Genomic DNA, 22,175 nt, shown 5'->3' with positions numbered 1-22,175 from the left:
TTTTTATGCGGAGAACTAAATTGATCAGATCCCCACCAGCATATTCTCATTACAATGAGAAAGCGAGGACTGCAGATGCTGGAGATAAGAGCTGAAAATGTGTTGCTGAAAAAGCACAGCAGGTCAGGCAGCATCCAAGGAGCAGGAGAATCGACGTTTCGGGCATGAGCCCTTCCTCAGGATTCCTGAAGAAGGGCTCATGCCCGAAACGTCGATTCTCCTGCTCCTTGGATGCTGCCTGACCTGCTGTGCTTTTCCAGCAACACATTTTCAGCTATCCTGATTACAAACCCAACTCACATTCAAACAATGCCATCTTCGCAAGATATGCTTGCTGGGGAAAGTGGCTCCTGGCAGACATGAATAGTCAAAGGACAAACCATTAAAACTACTTTGTATCAGCTAACCATAATGCTCGAATCCTGAACAATGGGTTATCTTTCACTTTGAAGATGACGTACAGGCAGAAGTGAATATGAATAATTACTACCTCAATCCAAGGCACGTTAAACTATGCACTTTATTCCAACAGACTTAGAATGAACTGTTTTAATAAGCATTCCATACTTTGCAACATTGGATAAAAGATCAACTTAAATATAACGCTAGTCTATGCTATCAAAGGATTCACCTGTTTAACAACTAATTTTTTTTGTCCAAGACACCATCTAGTTAGGAACCAGTTCATTAAAGCATGATCACTTTGGGGCATAGGAACATTTAGCCCTTAATTATACCTTGATTTCCAAAATTAAATGTATATCTTTTGATAATCACGGCACCTTGTTAACAGTAAAGCAATAAGCGTGCTTGCTAGTTAAATTAATTGAACCACATTGAATAGTTACCAGACCTAGATCAGTGATCGAAATAAACTACTGCAAATTCAGTATTTTTTTTAACTATTTGGCTCCTAATGGACCAAGAGTATGCCAGTTAATCAATTATTCTGGATAATCAAAAAAGTTACATTTATATAAAAACACACACTAAGTAACAGAAATGTTATGCGAAGGTATGCACATCACTGCTACATTTTATTTACAGCATAAATCACAAATAATAGTCGGTTCTGCTGTAATGTGTTAGTTCCATTCCTGGGCAATCCCGCTGCAACAATTTAAATTAATGGGGCCAAAATCATGCTGTAACCAATGCACGCTTTTAAACTTTGTGCTTTAGAAGCAGTGTCCCCAATTTGTCGATCATGTTATAGCAAACTCACATTAATGAAACATGCGTTATAGCAGAATGACCTGTAATGCAACTCTTCCTTAAATAAAACTTCTCTCTCGCACTCCCAACTGACTGCTGGCATCGCAGCAGATCTCGCCATTTGAGAAGAAATTGATATTTCGTGCAGCCACTCAATTGAACAAGTATATTTATATTGAGGTAAATAAATTAACAAGCTCGAATAAATGGGCAGAATAATACAGTAAATTTCGCAACATTTGAGGCATTAAATTTTGGCGGTTTATCGAGTGGACCAATTAAAATAAAATTGCTGTAACACCCAGATAGCAAACCAAAACTTTCAAAACAAAAATGCAAAACTAACATTACCTGCCAATGCTGAATTCTTTAAATGTCTCTTATTTGGTAGATACATAGGGATTCATCCTCACAAGAGTGTAATTTGAATAGTTCTCCCTCAGCACTCGTCATGCTCTGAAGTGACAGAATATTTTCCAAACATGGAGGTGATATGCCATGTATTTTTATTGCAACAGCAGATACAGGCAGCATTGTAGGTATTCTCAAAAAAACTTGTGACTATGAAACATCATAATGATAACTCCATAACCTAGATTAAGCCTACACAGCAGTAAACTAAAATCATCCCAAAGAGGAAATGTACCAGAAGTCACTACTCTTTTAAGGCGTTTACCACTTATTTGAAGCTCTTCTGCAATTCCCATAGTCTTGTTCTTAGTTGTATTCTCAGTTCCTCACTTGTACAAAATGACAACAGACCAGAATACAAAATGAGCACCTGCACAGTACAAAAAAGGTGAGGCCGCTGAGAGTTCTTAAAACACAATGAGTCCACAGCTGAAATACATGGTCCAACATTCTTCTATACTCAAGTGCACAAGTTATCAGCTTGGAGGTGAGCATGGCAATTTTAAAAGAGATCATTGAAGAGAAACTATTTAGGCAGCATTCCTAGAGACAATACAAGCTAAACATCCTTCATATTCTGTAATAGTACCACAGCACAACTAGGATGGTTCCAATATTCCCTTGTAGAATCTGATATTTCAACAGTTCCCTTGCCTCACATTTCATAATAAGCAGTTTCGTTGTATGTATTTCAAAATTCCCCTTTTAACAGTGGTTCCAAATTACTAGGAAAAAGAGTGCTGAACAATTACCAGTGGAACGGCTCAGGATTCTTGGAATATGTTGATTCTTCCTACGTCCCAGTCAGTGCCTTGGTTCAGCTTCATTGGACCTAAACATACAAAAACTTATTAGTTCCTCTAAAAGGTAGTTGGCATGTTGTAAAGGCTCTGAAATGATTTCAATCTGTTCCCGAAAAAAAAACGAGCTTAAGCAACAACACTAGACATTTCTAAGTTGGAATTAGGTAATTCTGCAAGTCAAGAATTTCTTGCTGTAAAACACAATCAGAAGTACTACCGAATACAAAGGAATAAGAGTTGATCATATTGCCCCTTATGCTTAAAAGCTGATTATCTGCAAATGAGATAGACAAAAGAACTTGGTTTGAGAATGTGTATAGAGTATAAGACAGGGAAGGAGTTAAGTTCTGAGTTTTGCAAAACAAGAGGTTCAGCTGAGCATGACTCAGACCAGATAAGAACTTACAGTTTACAATGGTGTGTTACAGCCAAGGGTAATGGGTTAACAAGGTGGAAAAGCAATTAATTATGTACAGCCATTTAACTAGATGAGGTAGCATTCAGTATGTGAGGTCAGTTTAACAAGGTGAAAAGTATTAATTATGTGAAGCCAGTTATTCATTATGTAACAGCAGATGTCTTAATCTTTACTATTGACATTCTCAGATTGGGTAACTGTTACCCAATCAATATGTATGTTGCCTTATCTAAATGCTCCACCCTGTAAAAAGACTATGTACTTCATTGAGAAAATGCTGTTCCAGAGAAGACTGTGAACTCATGTCCCTGGGAACATGGGCAATCATTTGCTCTCCCTCCAGGGTCTGGAATAAAGATGGAGGAGATAAAACTACACTGCGTCTGAGCGCTTTGCTTCGACTAAGGGAGGGAAGATGAGACAACAGGTTAGTTTAATCAATAAACCATTGAAGACTAACATGTAGGTGTAGCAAGCTAATGGAAGGTGTAGGAAGGCGAATGGAATATTCACATTTATTGCAAGAGAATTTCATGACAGGATTAGTGAAGTCTTGTTGTTTTGAATCTAGGTTAGATTGCACCTGGAGTGCTAAGAGCAGTTTTAGTCTCCTTATCACAGCAAGGATATTATTGCTGGAGACACAGCGTAATGAAAGTTCACAGATTTGCTCCTAGGATGACAGATGAACAAGATTTAGCAAACTGGGCCAGTACTCTCTAAAAAGATTCAAAAAGAATGACAGATGATCGCAATGAAATCTACAAAGCACTTAAGTGGACAGACAGGGTAGATGCAGGCAAACTACTTCCTGTGGGTGTGGAATCTAGAACTAGGGGACACAATTTACATGTTATTTTAGACCAAGTCGAGAGAACACTTTTTTACTTGGCGAATTATGAATTTTTAAAATTCTCTACTTTTGCAATTCGCAGAGGGCTGTGGAATCTCAGTCTTTGAGTTTAAAGCAGACATTAATACATTTTTGGTTATCAATGGCATAAGGAGAGTGTGGGTAGAAGGTATTACATGTACAATTCGCCATGATCACATTAAATGGTAGTGTGGGCTTGACTGGCTGAATGACCTACTTTGGCTCCTATGTTCTGAGAAAAGTGAATGTAGGAAATACCTTTGGATTTCCAGAATACTTTACGCATTTACTTTAGCTCCTGCAATAACATGGAATAGTTCTGGGTGTAGGTTTGATCACTGAGCTGGATGGTTTGTTTTCATACTATCATCATCCGCGAGCCTCCGGATAAAGTACTGGTGGTATGACCTGCTTTCTATTTAATGTGTTTAGGTTTGCTTGGGTTAGTGACATAGTTTCCTGTGGTGACATCATTTCCTGTTCTTTTTGTTGGGGGTGGTAAATGGGATCCAAGTCAATGTGTCTGTTGACAGAATTCCAGTTGGAATGCCATGCTTCTCGGAATTCTCATGCATGTTTCTGTTTGGCTTGCCCGAGGATGGATGTGTTGTTCCAGCCGAAGTGCTGTCCTTCCTCATCTGTATGTAATGAAATTTGAGAGAGTGGGTCATGTCTTTTTGTTTCTAATTGATGTTCATGTATCCTGTAATATTATTTCAATGAGCCACCGCACACTGCAGCACAGAGGAACTACGAAGAGCAGAGGAAAGTTACCTGAATAGTGTATTCAAAAAGAACAGGTACTCAATGAACATAGTCCGCTGATTGCTCAGCAACAAACCCAAACAAGCAGACAAAATGCATCCAGAAACCCTAGCCACTCTCCCCTACATCAAAGACATCTCAGAAATGACTGCCAGACTACTCAGACCGCTTGGCATCATGGTAGCTCACAAACCCACCAACACACTAAAACAGCAGCTAATGAACTGAAAGATTCCATACAGTCAACAAGCAAAACTAATATCATTTACAAAATACCTTGAAAGAACTGTAATAAACACTATATTGAACAAACAGGCAGAAAACTAGCCACCAGGATACATGAACATGGTGGCACAGTGGTTAGCACTGCTGCCTCACAGCGCCAGAGACCTGGGTTCAATTCCCACCTCAGGCAACTGACTGTGTGGTGTTTGCACATTCTCCCAGTGTCTCGTGGGTTTCCTCCAGGTGCTCCAGTTTCCTCCCACAGTCCAAAAAAAAGTGTGCAGGTTAGGTGAATTGGCCATGCTAAATTGGCCGTAGTGTTAGGTGAAGGAGTAAATGTAGGGGAATAGGTCTGAGTGGGTTGCTCTTTGGAGGGTCGGTGTGGACTTGTTGGCTGAAGGACCTGTTTCCACACTGTAATTAATCTAATCTAACCCTTATCTCACCACAAAAACACGTGACCCACTCTCACCAGTATGCTTACACACAGATGAGGAAGGACACCACTTCGAATGTAACACTACATCCATCCTAGGACGAGCCAAACAGCGACATGCACAAAAATTCCTGGAAGCATGGTATTCCAGTTGGACCTCTGTCAACAAACATATGGATTTAGATCCCATTTACCATCCCCTAAGAAAAACAACAGGAAATTATGTCACCACAGGAAATGACATCACCAACCTAAAGAAACCCAAACACAAATAGAAAGCAGGCCATACCACCCTGCTTCATCCTGATGTTACCTAGAATAGTGACAAAACGTCTGAAAGCAAACCTTCCAGCTCAGTGAGCAAACCTGCATCCAGAACCTCAACCTGAGTTACAAAGCTTTTCAAAAACTCTTACATGGAATAGTTGTTTTCCCAAAATGAATATCCTAAAATATGTGAAGAATGTGATTATTAAAGGATCCAACCAATGTACAGCTATAATTAAAGGTAGAAAAATCTGGAAACACTTGGCTTTTTGTCTTAAAAATATCCAGGCCTAGGATGCATATTGTAACTGGCAAGAAGAAAAACGCAATGTGGATTTTTTTTTACTAAAAGAGTAACGTAAGATTTTTTTCCCATGAAAAATCCTTTTGTTTCCTCCCAAGTGCTATGAAAGCCAAGATAGCATGTACAATATCACAGATCAGTGACAGAAGAAAATAGTTAACTTTAAAAACATGACCTACAACAGAAATACGAGGAAACAAGTATAATTTAACAGAAAGCATAAAAGTGTGATAAAAACAATTAAGTCAAAAACTTCTGCTGATTCAAAAAAAATTTGTCCTAAAGCATTTTTTGTCTGATACTTGCCTTTGACAGGTATTCGTTGCCTGCAGCCGAAATAACAGTCCTTTTATGCAAGCAGTAAGCTATTGTTGGCCAATGTTAACAGGGTCATTAACTTGTCTAATTCCTTTCATGTACAAGACCATGTGAGCAGAATTAGGCCAACTGGCCTAATTCTATTCCACCATTCGATCATAGTTGATATGCTTCTCAACACCATTCTCCTCCTTGATGCCTTTACTAATCATGAACCTACCTTATATAATTGCCAAAGTAATAAACAGAAGTAGATTTATTTAATTTGATTTGTTACAAATTGATGAGTTGTTACAAAATTACTTGGGTCCAATCAATCAGTCTTGAACAAAGAAGAATCCACTTCCATTAGGGCATTGATCAACCCAGAATTCTCTGCCACCTCATGCATACACTAATTTGAAGAGTAGGGCAGTGTCCTTATTGTACACACGTGGTCTACTACATTCCTTAGATTACCACAGTGACCATACTGCAATGAAGCAGTTTTGAGGGACCGTCATCACAAAAATAAGTATACCGACACAAACATCTATTCCTACATCCTTTCAAATCAGACGAACAGTTTTGACTCAAGACAAAATTTCACCCCCTCTCCCCAAAATTTACACACTTCATCCATTGAATTTTCCACAGCATAAATGCAACACCTCCATCCTCCAGAGGAAAAGTTGCAATTTCTGTGAAAAAGATCCAAATGCTGAAAACAAAGCTTTCCTGATATTTTAATTGTCCAGTAAAGCATCCCATATGGAAATATGAACACATTAATTTCTGTTCATTCTAAACAGTTCAAAATACTCAAAAAGATGTTGCTAAATACTATTGTTTGCCAAAATCCCACATTGGCATCTAAATAACATTAAACTTCTTACAATCGAATGGGTCAGTGCTAAATTTGGTCATATAGCCTTTAAACATCAGACAACTCAGGAATTAAACTTTGGCTACATTTCAACCCAGACACTACACTGAAATGCATGGAAAATCTTTTAAAGCTTTTGAACATCACTTTTAAACAATTTAAAAAAAAATCGCACAACTCAATGACTCAGATGCATGCTCAAGTCACTGGACTTAATAACTGTGTTCAGCTCTCAAAAACATATTATACTTTGGCTAAACATAAAATATTTTGCCCACAAGCAAGGGAGAACCAGTATATGGTTCAGTCATCAATTAATCATGTGATAAATGTTGATCATTAATTCTTTAGTGTTATGTACCAACAGCCAGTGCTAACTAAGTGAGCTCAAGAGGGAAAAAGGTATATGCAGCCTGGAAGAATTTCAAAGCAGTAAGCCTATCTCTGAGTTTCAGACTGCAATAAATTGATCATATTTCACGGTTATTGTTTATGACCACAAGGATAACCTTGTATTCATATCCAAGTAGTCACTGCTCTTTCTTTAAACTATGTATTTTATTTTATTAAAATATCACCTTCGGTTTTGGATTTATAGCACAATCATCCTTTTATCCTTCCTCCCGTCATAATAGACTTCAAACATTGAACAGTTCAAGTCAGATCTAAAACTGTCAAGGTGATTAAAGTGGTTTGGAAACTGATTAAGAACATGCTCACAATTGAAATAATACATCAGAACAAAATTTCTCACTGAGATTCTCTGCACAATGGATGTTTAATCTCAAAACTACCTTTGGTTACAGCTCTGTATTTCATATCTTTACTCAGAAACAATCCAGTCATAAAACATAGATGTTTGTGCTCATCAACACAAGTGATGCTTATGATCGGAATGGAACATTTTCTATTTTGGGCATTCAGTACTAGCATCAAACGTGTAGAGGTCAAATGTAGCAAAGTTACATACAGCATAAACCCCATTCTTCCCCTTCCAATCTAATCTCAAAATAATTTGATTATCACTTTTTTATTAAAAAGATTTCCATCCCAAATTCAGAGAAATTTCATACAGAGTCTCATTGATCAAATCTGTTTGAAATTAAGATCAAGTAATAAATAGCGCTTCTATTTGAGTGGTTTCATTTAACAAGACTAAACTTTAGCTTCCTCGCCTCAAGTAAAATTGAGTGAACTGGTTGGTTAGGAATATATCTACAGGGATAACAAAGTCCAACTTATTTATAATGAAGTCATGAAAGTTGAGAAAGGGAAAACAGAAGAAATGCGACTACAACAAAACCAAACATTGCTGAAATTTGCCTGTGAAAGGACGTTAGAATTCAGCTGGGGGACTTGTACTAAATTCCTACCACCTATTACACAGATTTTTTTGTAAAAATCAGAATTGAATCATGGTTTCAAACAGAACGGAAACAAATGAAAACACATTAGCCTTTTTAAGAAACTTGTGTCTCTACATCCATCGCCAGAATTTGCTAAGGCTAATGAAGCATATGATTACTTGAATCTCAAACATTAAGATATTACAGGAAACCAGGAACTTCTCTGAAGTGGGCAGCAGCAGTGTAATATATCGGGTGCTTTCAGAAGGATCTGAGGCATGCCTGAAGTCGGTGTGACACATCGAAAATAGGAGTACAACACTATTTAGTCCTTTGAGCCAACTCTGCCATTCAACATGATTCTGGCTTATCCTGTAACTCAACACCATTTTCATTCTCACCTCATTTCCCTTTAGCCTTTAGAATCTCTTAATTATTTCATATGTGCGGAGAAGATCATTCTTCTTTAGAAGGATTTACAAGTTTTATAGAGGGCAGTCCCCAAAGGTCTCCTCCACAAACAGCAAACCTGTTTGGTTCCAGGATAACTACCTTTCTCAGGCATCTGTACTTAGCGCTACAACATACATTTAATATTCAGGGCCATAATTATGGTTTCTGTGGGTCTTAATGTAAAGTTATTGCAGTTCATCAATAATATACTAAGTACCAGCTAACTGTTTAATGACGGCACTCATCAGATTGGTAAATTGGGAAGAGAGGTTCTGAACATCATGGATGGCAAGAGACCTTTGCTTGCAAATTCTGCATAATGTGGAAGCTTCAGCATCCTTTGTGTCTTGCTAAACTACAGGTGCAAGAAGTATCTCCAGTTGAATAAGCTTAAATGCAGAATTTGCAAGCTCGACGGGCAACTGGAGACACTCTGAAGGATCAAGGAGGATGAGAGTTTCCTGAATCGTACATTTTGAGAAGTGCATGGCCAGCTCACAGACAAAGATCAGGATGGTAGATGGGTGGCCATCCAGAAGAGTAGAATGAGACATGTGGTCATGAGTACTCAGTGTTTGTCACTCAAAAATAGACATTCCGTATGAAAGGCTGTTGGGAGAGACGCTATCTTTCGGTAATGTGCTGCAGACCAGGGCAATATGAAGGAATTGTATAGGAGGGAACAGCAAAGGATAAAATTGATGTTATTTTAGGAGATTCCATAGTGAGAGGGATAAATAGGCATTTCTGTAATGTTATGAATCCCAAATGCTGTGCTGTCTCCCTGGGCGACAGGGTAAATAACATCTGCAGGAAGTAGGAAATAAGACATATGCTGTGGTACATATTGGTGCTAACAAGTTAAAGGGAGCAGGTATCGATTTTATAAGATCAGATTTTCAGAAAATAGGCTGGATGTTAAAAAAGTGGGACCTTGAGGAAAGTACATTCTGGATTTTTCCCAGTGGCATCCACAAACTAGGAAGATGGCTAGGATTAATGCACAGCATGAAGCACTGCACAAGAGAGGTCTTTAGATTCTTGGAGCATTGTGACCACTTCTGTGACAAAAGGCACCTATACAGAAGGGATGTGGAGCAGCTCAACAGGACTGGGATCAATGTCCTCACAAGGAGGGTCAACAGGGTAGTTAGAGTTTGTATTAGCATTTAGATGGAGAAAAGAAAAATGTTAACAATGACTGTTGAGCAGTGCTAGAGATCAAAATAGATCATATTAGACAGGAGTATCCCAAGGAGGACTGCAAGGATTGCAAAGACAAGACAATGCATGGACATCAATACACAAAGGGAGGTGAACAAGGTTAATGAGCTAGTAGTAGTCTATGAGTAGATGTAGCGATAATAATGGAAACATGGCTTAAAATGGCGAGGATAAAAAGCTGTTCAGCAAAGATGAGAAATGAAAAAAGGTGCTCAGCAGTAACATTAGGAAAGACATGGTAGTATTGGAAAGGGAAGATTTCCTAGAGAGAGCAAGGACAACATCTATTTAGTTGGACTTAAGGGGCGCAAAAGATTATGAGACTATGTGGGGTATTTTACAAGTCATCTGTTTCTCATTAAGTGAACTTGCAACACAATACTGAAGCAGGGCCTTTTAGCACAGTCTTTATACCAGAAACAAAGCATATAATTCCAGGTTTAGTGGGATTTACTTACATATTGCAGAAGATTTAATAGGTTAGTAAAATATATCATCAGGTTCTGTGCATTTAATTAAGTTGCATTTGGAAATTCTTGGAATAATGCAGTGAGTACCTATAAATATAGATATAAACAATAAAAACAAATTCTCCTAGCCACAAAATGCAGAACAAAAACATTTCAGTACTTCTAGTGTAACTAATTATGAACTAGCGTAACTTCTAGTGTAGAGCTGCAAGACAGGTAATTGATGCACAATGCAAACCAAGCATCACATTACAAGTCTTCAATTTAATACCAGTCTTCATATTAGAATGCAAAACAAACTAATAAATTAGGGCCAAAGCAACATGAATAGACAAAACAGAGGTATGTAACCACAGATCCATCATAAATAGAAAGAGAAACTGCTAAGAATGGACTAAGTCCAGCAGTAGCTGGTGGTGAGAGTTAACAGGTTAATGCTTTAGGACAAAGACCTTTTCACCAGAACTCAGCTTATTGACCTGGGTTAAAATCCTGAAGTTCTTTCCCTAACAGGATGGTAGGTATCCCTGCAGCCCAAGTACTGTAGCAGTTCACCACCATCTTCTGCAAGACAATAACAGTTGGCCTAGACAGCAATGCCTGAATTTCATGAACAAATAAACAAAGAAAACTTGAATCAGTAGAACCAACAGAAAGTTGAATTACATAACCGAAGCAGTTCAACATAAATCATAAGAAATCACAATTAACTTGCAGTGTGCTCCAGCCACCCTGCGTACCGTGTCTAATTCTTGTCACCAAACCAGAAGGAAAGTGAGTACATAAGGCTATTTAATGAGCCACAAGGCTGAAAGACAATGTTAAAGCTTGAGTTGAAGAAAGGCTGGATTTTACAGCCTGTAAAAGCAGAATGAGAATATAAAGTGAATATGAAATACTTCTTGCACGCCACCATAACTGTTCTGTCATAGATAGCTATTGCTGAAAATCAAATTTAAACTCTGTATTTTCTTGGAATGCACCAGTTGTAGCCTAAAAGATGAGCAATAAAAAGTGTTGACAAACCCTATCAAGGTAGCACAACTTTTTATGTAATTTGCAGAGTTGAAATTAATCCACGTGACTTGAACAAGTCCCACAAGAAATCCCAAACTGAAATGCTTAACAGCAATTCTGGCTACAAAGGCATGGAAGAATAGATGTTCCTGAGTTAGCAGATATGACAATACACTGGATTTGAAATGTTAACTCTGCTTTCTCTCCATAGATGGTGTCAGACCTGCTGAGTTTCTCTGATAATTTCTGTTTTTGTTTGTGACAATGTCACGATTGGTTGCAAGTTAAAGCACTCAGTGTAGGGAGTGTAGATTACTGTTAGTTTACTGTTCAAAAATGCATCATAACAGTATTTGAGAATGGCCATTTGGTCTATCCCAATTCAGCTGCCACACCCTTCTGTTCATTCCTTTAAATAGTATTAGGTTGTTTTGTTTCAAGTGTTTCTAGGGTTTTTAATTTTCATCATTCTATTTTAAAGTTTGTTCCAACATTTATTTAATGAAAACTTCTGTTACCAGTTTTAAATTTACTTTGAAATATTTTCTTCAGTGTCAGCTGTATCTTTACACAGAAGAACTATCATGATTTCATCACAGCAGAAAATTATCTGCACTGTAGCAGCGGATTAAAATGTATTAAATGCAATTATGAAACTTCAGTTAAAAAGTTTCTTCAATTCATTCACCTACTCCATAATTTAGAATGCCAATCTCAAATTTATCCAGACAATCCACAGAACAGAATCCCTACAGGGTGGAATCAGGCCCTTCGGTCCAACAAGTCCACACTGACCCTCTGAAGAGAATCCCACCCAAACCCATTCCCCATTTAGCCCTGACTAATGCACCTAACCTACACATCCCTGAACACTGTGGGCAATTTAGCACGGCCAACTCATCTAACCTGCACATCACTGGATTGTGGGAGGAAACTGGAGCACCCGGAAGAAACCCACACGGTATGGGCGGTATGTGCAAACTCCAAATCGACAATCGCTTGAGGATGGAATTGAATCCAGGTCCCTGGCGCTATGAGGCAACAGTGCTAACCACTGAGCCACCGTGCCGCTAACACAACACATGGTAAACCTAGATTCTGAAATATGTAACAAAAGCACGCTCCTTGCTGGAATAAAAAATGTATGTCACTTACACACAATGCCATGTGCCAGTCTGGGAGAGGAGAATATGCCAGATTATTCGTCCCACTACTTGCAAGACCTTGTATAACTATACCATGTGCAGGGAATGTGTCATTACTTGCACCAAAAAACATATACATAATTTAATAAGCATGAGTTATGTTACTGTTACAACATTTAACTGAAAGACTGAACTTTCAAATTTGTGGCATTGAAAATAGAGGAGAACCAACTGAGCAATGAGTCCAATGATTCTCTGGATGAAACTTGGCATCGCCTCATTAGTGTCTCATCAACCAGAATGCACTCATCCCATTAATATTGATAGTGATTTTATGTGATGACAACACGTTGAAAAAAATCTACATCTTACTTCTCATTCGTTTCTGTTGCAAATGACTTTAAACTATGCTCTGTGCTTCTCAATCTGCTTAGGAGCAGGCAGAGTTTCTCCCTATCCATCTGTCCAGCCCCTTCACCACTTTTCTCTAAGCCTTCTCCTTTCCACAGTGCCTCAACTTCTCCCACCCTTCCTCACACTGAATTGCCCAATTGCTGGAATAAGGAGGAGTACATCCAAAAACAAAACAGGGAATTTCCAAAACCAAAGAAAAATTCAATCATTCACAACCTATACTTGGTCAAACTCAACTGATTTAAATGTTGCTATTGTTTATTTTGAAGCTAGGATTGAGAGGTGTAAAAGAATAAAATGGTTCTTTCCTACCAGATGAATTATCTAGTCGACCAGCTCAGACCATATTTTGGCACCAGCCTCCAAACTAATTGCAACAGGTCCTACTTCATTAACAGTTTATACAAGTGATCAGTATTTTGGCAGTTTTAGTACAAGCATCCAAAGTACTCTGTATCAGATATTAATTTGAAGCTTGATTATTAGCAACACCACTATATAAAGATTACAGCAGCCCTGCCCTGAACATGTCACAGATCAGTCATCATTGTAAAAAGTCAATTAGTTCAGTATATAGTCATAAGCTTCATTTAATAAAGTCCTTAAAAAGCATAGATTTTCGGGCTTTAAGAACCTGCAAAACAATCAATTTGAAAACAAAATTTCCAAATGGCAACTATAAGTTTGGCTCATCCAATACCCTAGCAAGTAGAGAATGCATCTGTGCAAATTATTAATTCAGTTAATGTTTGTAATTATAGTATTGTGATTCAACCATTAACTTACCAATGTTTTGAGAAATTTCAAAGTTATTGTTATTTGACAAGCATTTCCACAGATTTTAATACTTAAGATATTTTATGCAAATAGAAAACTATACCTAAACTAACTTGTTTGGTTCAACTGTAGACTTATAACTTTTGTTATATAAGGAGGACGAGGGAGAAAAGAAGTGGAATCAAAGAAGTATCTTAGTAGCAAGATATTTATAAAAGGTATGGTAAATTTCTCAACCAAAGTAAAACTATACAATTAATTAGCTACAATCACCTACTAAAACAGGGTGCACACTTTATGGCAGTAGCTTTTTCAAAAAAAAGAGAAAATTCCAAGGTTTAAGTCCCTCCTGCTCCAGAGGTGTGAGATAGCAACTCTGAACAGATTGATTAGAAAATAATACATTGCATTGCAAACCAGATGATTCACTAATTGGTATCCTATTTTGATACATGCATCAAGTATTTCGGTGATTGCTATATGCACCATGTAAAAGTATCCACTTCAAATCACGACTTTCATTCATGGCAATTAGTTATAACAGAAATAATTATATCAGACACATTATAATGCTATTGGTGGGACTCCCATGGCACAGCTCACAGTAAGTAAGAGAATATGTCATTTGAAAAAAAAATCAGGGACATTTATATGCAATGTATTGGTTTGTAATGTGGTGCATCACTTAAAGACCACAAAGGGGTAATTGCTTTGCCTTCCTGAGATTAGCAGTCAATTGCTCATAACAGATCCTTAGCTCTTATTATGCGCCGTTCAGCGATATCAGTCGTCTCTGCCTTTTGCAATTTCTCCTTTCAATCATTCCCAGAGACCCCACAGCTATAAATAACTTGGATTGACTGAAAGCACAAAAGGAGTTACTTAATGAAGCTAAAGCAACACAAGGAAAATCCTTTTAATGCAACAGGTAGTAGAGATCTGAAATGCACTGCCGAACAATGCAGTGGATGCAAATTCAATTAAAGCACTCAAAAGAAATAATGCCTAGAGTTATAAGGAGAAGGACAGGAAATAGCATTGAGTGACTTGCTCAATTCAAGAGCTGGTGCAGATACAATGGGCCGAATAGCCTGCTCCTTGCATTGTGCTGGACAGCACTGTACTGTAACAATTGGATTTTTCTGTGAATTTATAATTATACAACACTACTCGTTGCATTCTTCTGAAAAATTAACTCAAAGTACTTCAGAAACTGTCACAGTCTTGGCACACTGATCACTGGTGAGCAGCCAAAATTATTTAAGACACGTATGAAAGCAAGTTCAGTAAAGATAGTTTTAACAAAAATAAGTGGTCATTTTAAGTGTTCCCCCTTAAGAGTCAAAGAGTGTGGTGCTGGAAAAGCACAGCCAGTCAGGCAGCATCCAAGGAGCAGGAGAATTGACGTTTCAAGCAGAAGCTCTTCATCAGGGATGAGCCTTCCCTCATAAGCCCTCCCTCAGCCCTTGTAAAATCTATAGGAAAGAAACAACATCACTGCAAAATATGTTCTATTCTAAGCAATTTAACTATAAATTGTTTGTGCTGCCGTGTAATTAAAAAAAAGGAGTGCACATTTTTCTACACGACAAATCTAAAATGGAAGACAAACAGGTTTAGAGGCCACAAAAGGCCATCCATTTCTGACCACACATAACAAAAGAGGATAAATCTGAACCAGGTAGTGATCTCCTAACTCCTGGTCATAAGCAGCTCCTACCATGACGACATTCAGTTCTGCCACACACGTGCAGCTTCTAGTGACCATGACAACACTGAGCGATAAATGAAAACAGGAGCAGAATGCCAAATATGCAGCAAGACCAGTTCTCCTCCACAGAGCATGGCAGCAAAAAGGTTCCAGAAGGAGAGGGAGGATATTAGGTGTCAAAGGAAAAACTGTTAAACAGGTCACAATTATCAAAGGACAATGGCACCATCCCCACTACATGGATCCAGAATATTCCTGGAGCAGCATCTCTGGTCTTGACACTTTTCAGCTCCTTTATTGATTAGCAGCTTTTTAAAATCAGTTCACAAAATTTGAACATTATTGCAAGGTCAGCATTTATTGTCCATTCAATATTTCCCAGAGGGCAGCTAAGAATCCAAAGACTGTATTCACTTGACAAAAATCAAGAAGTAAAACAACTAGCCCAGCAGCCTACAAATTCCTTTCAAAATCCAAACATCAATTTACTAGCATCAAGAGAAATTGGAACAAGCATTAAAATGCTGGTCCGGCCAGCAACACCTCCATCCCATCAACTAACTATTAAAAATCATGATCAAAATCCTCAAAACTCACTTGCTCATAAATAACATGGTCTACCTACACCCCATGGACTACAATGGTTGAAGGCAGCAGCTCTAATGACCACAATCTCAAAGGCATCTAGGAATGAAAAATTATTGCTTGTCTTGCCAACAGAAGCCACATCCTCCAGATAAAAAAAACTGGCATACCAGCATGCTGTGGGAATAACTATCTATAAATCCTCTGCCACCACTATTTCCATGGTGTTTCTGCCAGTTGATTAATCATCCTATATCATTAATAAAACAAATACAGACAACAAAACAGCTGTGACTTTATAAACTGGTTCATTAAAAGCAGAGGTGCTATCAAACTTTCCTGGCAGCTGCCCAGGTTCTCCATACAGCATCACAGTTAAAGAAAGACATTAAGAATGTGGAATGATGGAGCCTTAACCGACCAGTCTCGAGTGAACTCTCATTAAAAAGGACAACATTGACGTAGGCACAGTCACAAATTTCTGCCAGGTGTCTTCGTGTGACAGGCTGATACACAATCTGCAGAACTTTGGACTGACAATAGAAGATGGTCTATGAGGAAGCATGACCCAGACAGCAAGATCTGCTTCCTTTACTTCTCTTCTCTGCCATCACTCTGCCTTATTCTCGAGACATTGCAACTCAAATTATGTTGCACCTTGATAGACAAATTGCTGTCATTTTGAATGAACAGTAGAGAGAAAGCAGAGTTAACATTTTGGGTCCAGTGACCCTTCGGAGAGAGAGAGAGAGAGAGAGAGAGAGAGAAAAACAGTTTGGGCAGACAAAGTAAGGATACGGATCAGTCTGAGAGAATGAATAGCTGCTCATGGGGACAATTAGCAGCTGACAGTGGATTGTTTGTGGTAACAGAGATTAGAGCGGTGCTGGAAAAGCACAGCAGGTCAGGCAGCATCAGAAGAGCAGGAAAATCGAAGTTTCGGTCAGGAGACCTTCATCAGGAAAGAGGCTGGAAGCTTTGGGGGTGGAGAGATAAATGAGAGGGGGTAGGTTTGGGGAAGGCTGGTCCCCCTCAATAGACAATAGGTGCAGGAGTAGGCCATTCGGTCATTTGAGCCAGCACCACCATTTATTATGATCATGGTGATCATCCACAATCAGTATCCTGTTCCTACCTTACCCCATAACCCTTGATTCCACGATCTTTAAGAGCTCGATCCATCTCTTTGTTGAAAGTATCCAGAGACTTGGTCTCCACTGACTTCTGGGGCAGAGTAGTCCACATATCCACCACTCTCTGGGTGAAGAAGTTTCTCCTCAACACTGTTCTAAATGGCCTACCCCGTATTTTTAAACTGTGTCCTCTGGTTCGGGACTCACCCATCAGCAGAAACAGGTTTCCTGCCTCCAGAGTGTCCAATCCTTTAATAATCTTATACGTCTCAATCAGATCCCCTCTCAGTCTTCTAAACTCAAGGGTATACAAGCCCAGTCGCTCCAATCTTTCAACATGTGATAGTTCCGCCATTCTGGGAATTGACCTCATGAACCTACGCTACACTCCCCTCAATAGCCAAATATCCTTCCTCAAATTTGGTGACCAAAACTGCACACAGTACTTCAGGCGCAGTCTCACCTGGGCCCTGTACAACTGCAGAAGGACCTCTTTTGCTCCTACATTCAATTCCTCTTGTTATGAAGGCCAGCATGCTTTTAGCTTCCTTCACTGTAGCAGCACAGCATGTGTGCTCCTGCTCGGGGCTGGTCTGCACCAACTTTTGCCTTTTAATTCCTTTCAACTTTTTTCTACTATGAATGCTTGCTTTCATTGACTGGATGTACAAGAACCTGGATTAGTTTTTCTTTTGCAGTAGGAGAGGGACTCCCTGAGATTCTTGTAGAGAGAGGAGGAAAACTTCTTCAAGGCAGTCATCCTTACAAGAGGATGTACAAGAACACCTAGATCTCATTGTACTTCCCCTTTACTTAACTTGACTCCTTTTAGATAGTAATCTGCCTCCTGTCCTTACCACCCATTTATCCACATTAAACTGTATCTGCCATGCATCTGTCCACTCACCTTGCCTGTCCAAGTCATCTCGTCCTCACCTACCATCCTACTCACATCCATGTTCAAAGGATCATTAGCCATAATTTCCAACATCTCCAGCAGGATGCCAACACCAGAGACACATTCCCCTTCCTTGTCAGCCTTCCGCATGGACTATTCTCTCCGGGACACACTGGTCCACTCCCAACATCTCCCCACATCCCTAAAGCACTTTCTCACTGAATTACAAAAGATGCCCATTTACTTCCTCCCTCTCCAAGGTCCACACATCTTGCAGGTGAAGCATTGATTTAGCTGTACTCCACTCAATCTAGTATACTATATTCATTGCTCACAATGTGGAATCCTCTACGTTAAAGAGACAAAGTGCAGACTGGGTGACCACTTTGCAGAATACTTATGTTTTGTCTGCAAAAATGCTAGAGCTTCCAGATATCTGACATTTCAACACCACCACCACCACCATGTTCCCTGGTCTCGGACTTGATGTAGCATCCCAGTGAAGCTCAGCATAAGCTGGAAGAACAGTACCCTATTTTTCGCTGGCACCCATCTGGACTCAATATAAAATTTCAATAACTTTATGGCCTGAGCACCTTCTCCCATGTGTCCTTACCCAAACCCCAACACACCAGGTCCTGTCATCACGTGGACTGCTACCACAAACAACCCATCGTTAGCCACTAACAGTCCCCATTAGCAGCTATTCATTCTAACTGGCTGACATTTACCCATTCCTGGAAACATTAACTCTTGTTTTCTGTCCACAGATGCTGCCAGATCTGCTGAGTTTTGTTTTCAACAATTTCTGATTCTGATGTGGTTTCTGATTTGGCATCTCTGTTTTGAAAGGTGGACAGCTCCTCCCAGATATTAATGTTGATGTTGCTACAGTTCAAGGAGAGATTTAATGGTCTGTTTGGAGCCTCATCTTTAATCAACAATGAAGGAATGGTGATATATTTGGTCACTGAACAAGATGGCACACAGTAGCAGCACAGCAGGTGGGTTCTTGCTCGAGGCTAGTCTGCGCCACCAGCTTTTGCCTTTTTATTCCTTTCACTTTTTTCTTTCTTCTACCTTTTCTGTCTCAGTTTAATATATTTACCCTATTTAAGGTGAGCGTTTGTGCAGCTTGGAGATCATCACAGAGGAGTTTGACCCAGGTGGGAACGGTGCACCTGATTTGGAAGGCAACAGGGGACCCCAGTGTCGATGCGGTCATTCCAAGATGGCAAGAGCAGGAGCGGGCAGCCAGCAGAAGTTGGAGGTCAAGCCCTTGTGAGGAATGAGAGCCCAGCATGGCCAGATGTTTACGGATTGTGGTGTTCAACTATGAACAGTGTTTCTTTGTTTTTCTACCTATTAGCAAATATGACTAAATTTTTAACCTTTTAAATTTTGTTTTCTTTATTTTGCTGCGTTGTACCAACATAGTACCTTATATGGCAACTTGCAAACTTTTCACTGTATTCATATGAGTACATGTGACAATAAACTTAATTCAATCCTCTCTGGAATGCTGACTACTTGAAAGTTCACAGAAAATAGAATCTGGTGAAGGAGACCTTTTTAAGCTATCTAGTGTGTGTCAAAGTTGGCTTGGCAGGAGTTGTGCCTGAAAACATTTCCAGTTGATTTCAAGGTTGTAAGTGTTTATCCCTCCCATGACTCCAGTGAAGGTCCTGTTGATGGAATTTCTCTTGTGCTTTTATTTGTTACGGATGCACTCTTTAGGTCTTACTGCAGTACAGGGGTGAGAGGACAACAGCTGCTTGGAAAACTAGAATTTGTGTGACACTGATAGGCCTTTGCTGTCAAACATTCACTGCTGCAGTTTGTAGAACTGATGTAAGGTCTCATTGGATATCCTCATAAATGGTGGCCTTTTGCGAGAGATGGTTGTCAAGGTAATTGAAGTGTTCAACATATTCCGGAGTCTCACCTTCACCTTCAGCATATATTACAGTGGAAAATTGGACTGACTTGGTGTGAGTCGATATAGCAGCTTGTTTTGGCAGCATCCAATGACAGGCTGAGATTCTTGATGATAGAACTGAAGAGATTGAGAGTGCCTTGCAAATCTGCTACAAAATTGGCAATGAGCAGTCTAACACTAAAGTTTTGATTCAACCGAACCAAGGAACACAAAGCCAGGATACTCAAAGAGGCAAGGGAAGAGATTGCTGGAGCCTCTACAGACATCTTTGTATCCTCTTTAGCCACAGGTGAGGTCCCAGAAGCCAAAGTTATTATTTTGTTTAGGAAAGACAGCAGGGGTGCCCAGGAAATGATAGGGCAGTGAGCCTTACACCTGTGGCAGGGAAATTATTGGAAAAGATTCACTCATATTTGGAGATCAAATGAACTTATTAGGGATAGTGAATACAGCTTTCTGCAGGGGAGGTCTTGACTCAAATTTGATTAAGTTTTTTGAGGAAGTGATGAAGATGATTGATGATGGTAGGGCAATGGATGTTGTCTACATTGACTTTTCGTAAAGTATTTGCCATGGTAGGTTGTTCCATAATATTAAATTGCATGGGATCAGTGAGTTGGCAAGTTGGATTCATAATTGGCTTGGTCATAGAAGTTATGGAGGGATGTTTTTCTGACTGGAGGTCAGTGACCACAAGGATCAGTACTGGGACCTCTGTTTGTAATATATATTTAATGATTTGGATGAAAATGGCCTGGTTAGTAAGTTTGCAGACAGAAGAGAAATTGGGGGTGGAGCAGGGAATAGTGTGGAAGGTTGTCAAAGGATAGAGAAGGACATAAATCAGTTGGAAATCTGGAGAGAGAAATGGCAGATTGAATTTAATCTGAACAAGTGTGAAGTGATGCATTTGGAAAATCAAATGCAAGAGGGGAGTATACAGTATATGGCAGGGCCCTTAAGAGAATTGATATTTTGAGGGATCTTGGGGGTCGAATTCCATAGCTCTCTGAAAAAGTAGCAACACAACTGGATAAGGTGGTAAAGACAATACACGGTATACTTACCTTCTTTGGTCAAGACCTCGAGTATAAAATTTTGCAAGACATGTCACGGCTTTATAAGACCTTAATTAATCCACATTTCGAGTATTGTGGACAGTTCTGGTTGCCACACTTAAGAAGAACATGGAAGCTTTGGAGAGGGTGTAGAAGAGGTTTATCAGGATGCTATCTGGGTTATAGTGTTTTGGCTGTAAGAAGAGGTTGGATAAGCCTGGATTGTTTTTGTTAGAGTGTCAGAGGCTGAGGGACAGCCTGATACCAGTATACAAAATTATGACAGGCATGGGTAGGATGGATAATTGGGGTCTTTGTCCCAAAGTGGAAATGTCAAATATTAGCAGGCATAGATTTAAGATGAAGGGGAAAGGTTAAAGGAGATGGGTGAGAAAAGTTTTTTAAAAACAAAAAAAAAGAGAGGGTGGTAGGTGCCTGGAATGCGTTGCCAGGGGAGATGGTAGAAGCAGATATAATAGCAGCATTTAAGTGACAATTAGACAGACATGAACAGACAGAGAATAGAGGGATATGGACTACGTGCGGCCAGATGAAATTAGTTTAGAATAGCATCAAAACTGGCACAACAATGGAGGGCCGAATGGCCTGTTCCTGTGCCATACTGTTTGATGTTCAATTTAACAACCAGATTTTCATTCCTACTGAATGCAAAAAGTAGAAGAGGACAAAAGAAAATTGTTTTTAAATCGGTACTATCTTCCCAGCACCAAAAAAAAAGTGACCTCACAGTATTGGTATAGATTTCAACTTTCTTTTTTAAAACCCATGCATAATTGTGTTGCAACATCAGCTTTAAAACGAACTGGCTGTTTTAACCTTTCCAAATGTCAGCTTGGTTCTGTCTGCAATCTTTTCACATAAGCCAAAAGGTTATAGTTTCAGGCTGCACTCCAAGGGCAATCTTAGCATATCCTGCAGTATTCTGTCAAACAAAACGCTGTATTTTCCAATGTTAAATTTAGGTTCCAATGTCAGCTCAGGTTAAAGATTCAATGGCACCACCAAAGAAAGGCAACATGTTACCACAGTTTCCTTGCCATGTCTTTCAACCAGCACAGAAGATATATATGAGACATGTATCTC

The 22,175-nt window shown here is 39.3% G+C and overlaps 1 protein-coding gene across 6 annotated transcripts in view; it reads right to left on the bottom strand.

Annotated features, from left to right (window-relative positions):
- erbin (erbb2 interacting protein) overlaps positions 1 to 22,175 on the bottom strand; it is a 210,270-nt gene that overhangs the window by 144,787 nt on the left and 43,308 nt on the right. For 5 of the 6 annotated variants that reach the window (XM_072595708.1, XM_072595703.1, XM_072595697.1 and 2 more), the window contains one exon: positions 2,379 to 2,458. The exons of the other annotated variant lie outside the window; for it this stretch is intronic. The gene's annotated coding sequence lies outside the window, so the exon portion shown is untranslated. The remainder of the gene's footprint in view (positions 1 to 2,378; positions 2,459 to 22,175) is intronic. 6 annotated transcript variants of the gene reach the window in all.

The sequence above is a fragment of the Chiloscyllium punctatum genome, chromosome 2, assembly GCF_047496795.1.
Source record: "Chiloscyllium punctatum isolate Juve2018m chromosome 2, sChiPun1.3, whole genome shotgun sequence".
In the NCBI taxonomy this organism is placed as follows: Eukaryota; Metazoa; Chordata; class Chondrichthyes; order Orectolobiformes; family Hemiscylliidae; genus Chiloscyllium; species Chiloscyllium punctatum.
The sequence above is the reverse complement of the archived record's forward strand: the minus strand, read 5'-3'. Positions and strand labels throughout refer to the sequence as shown.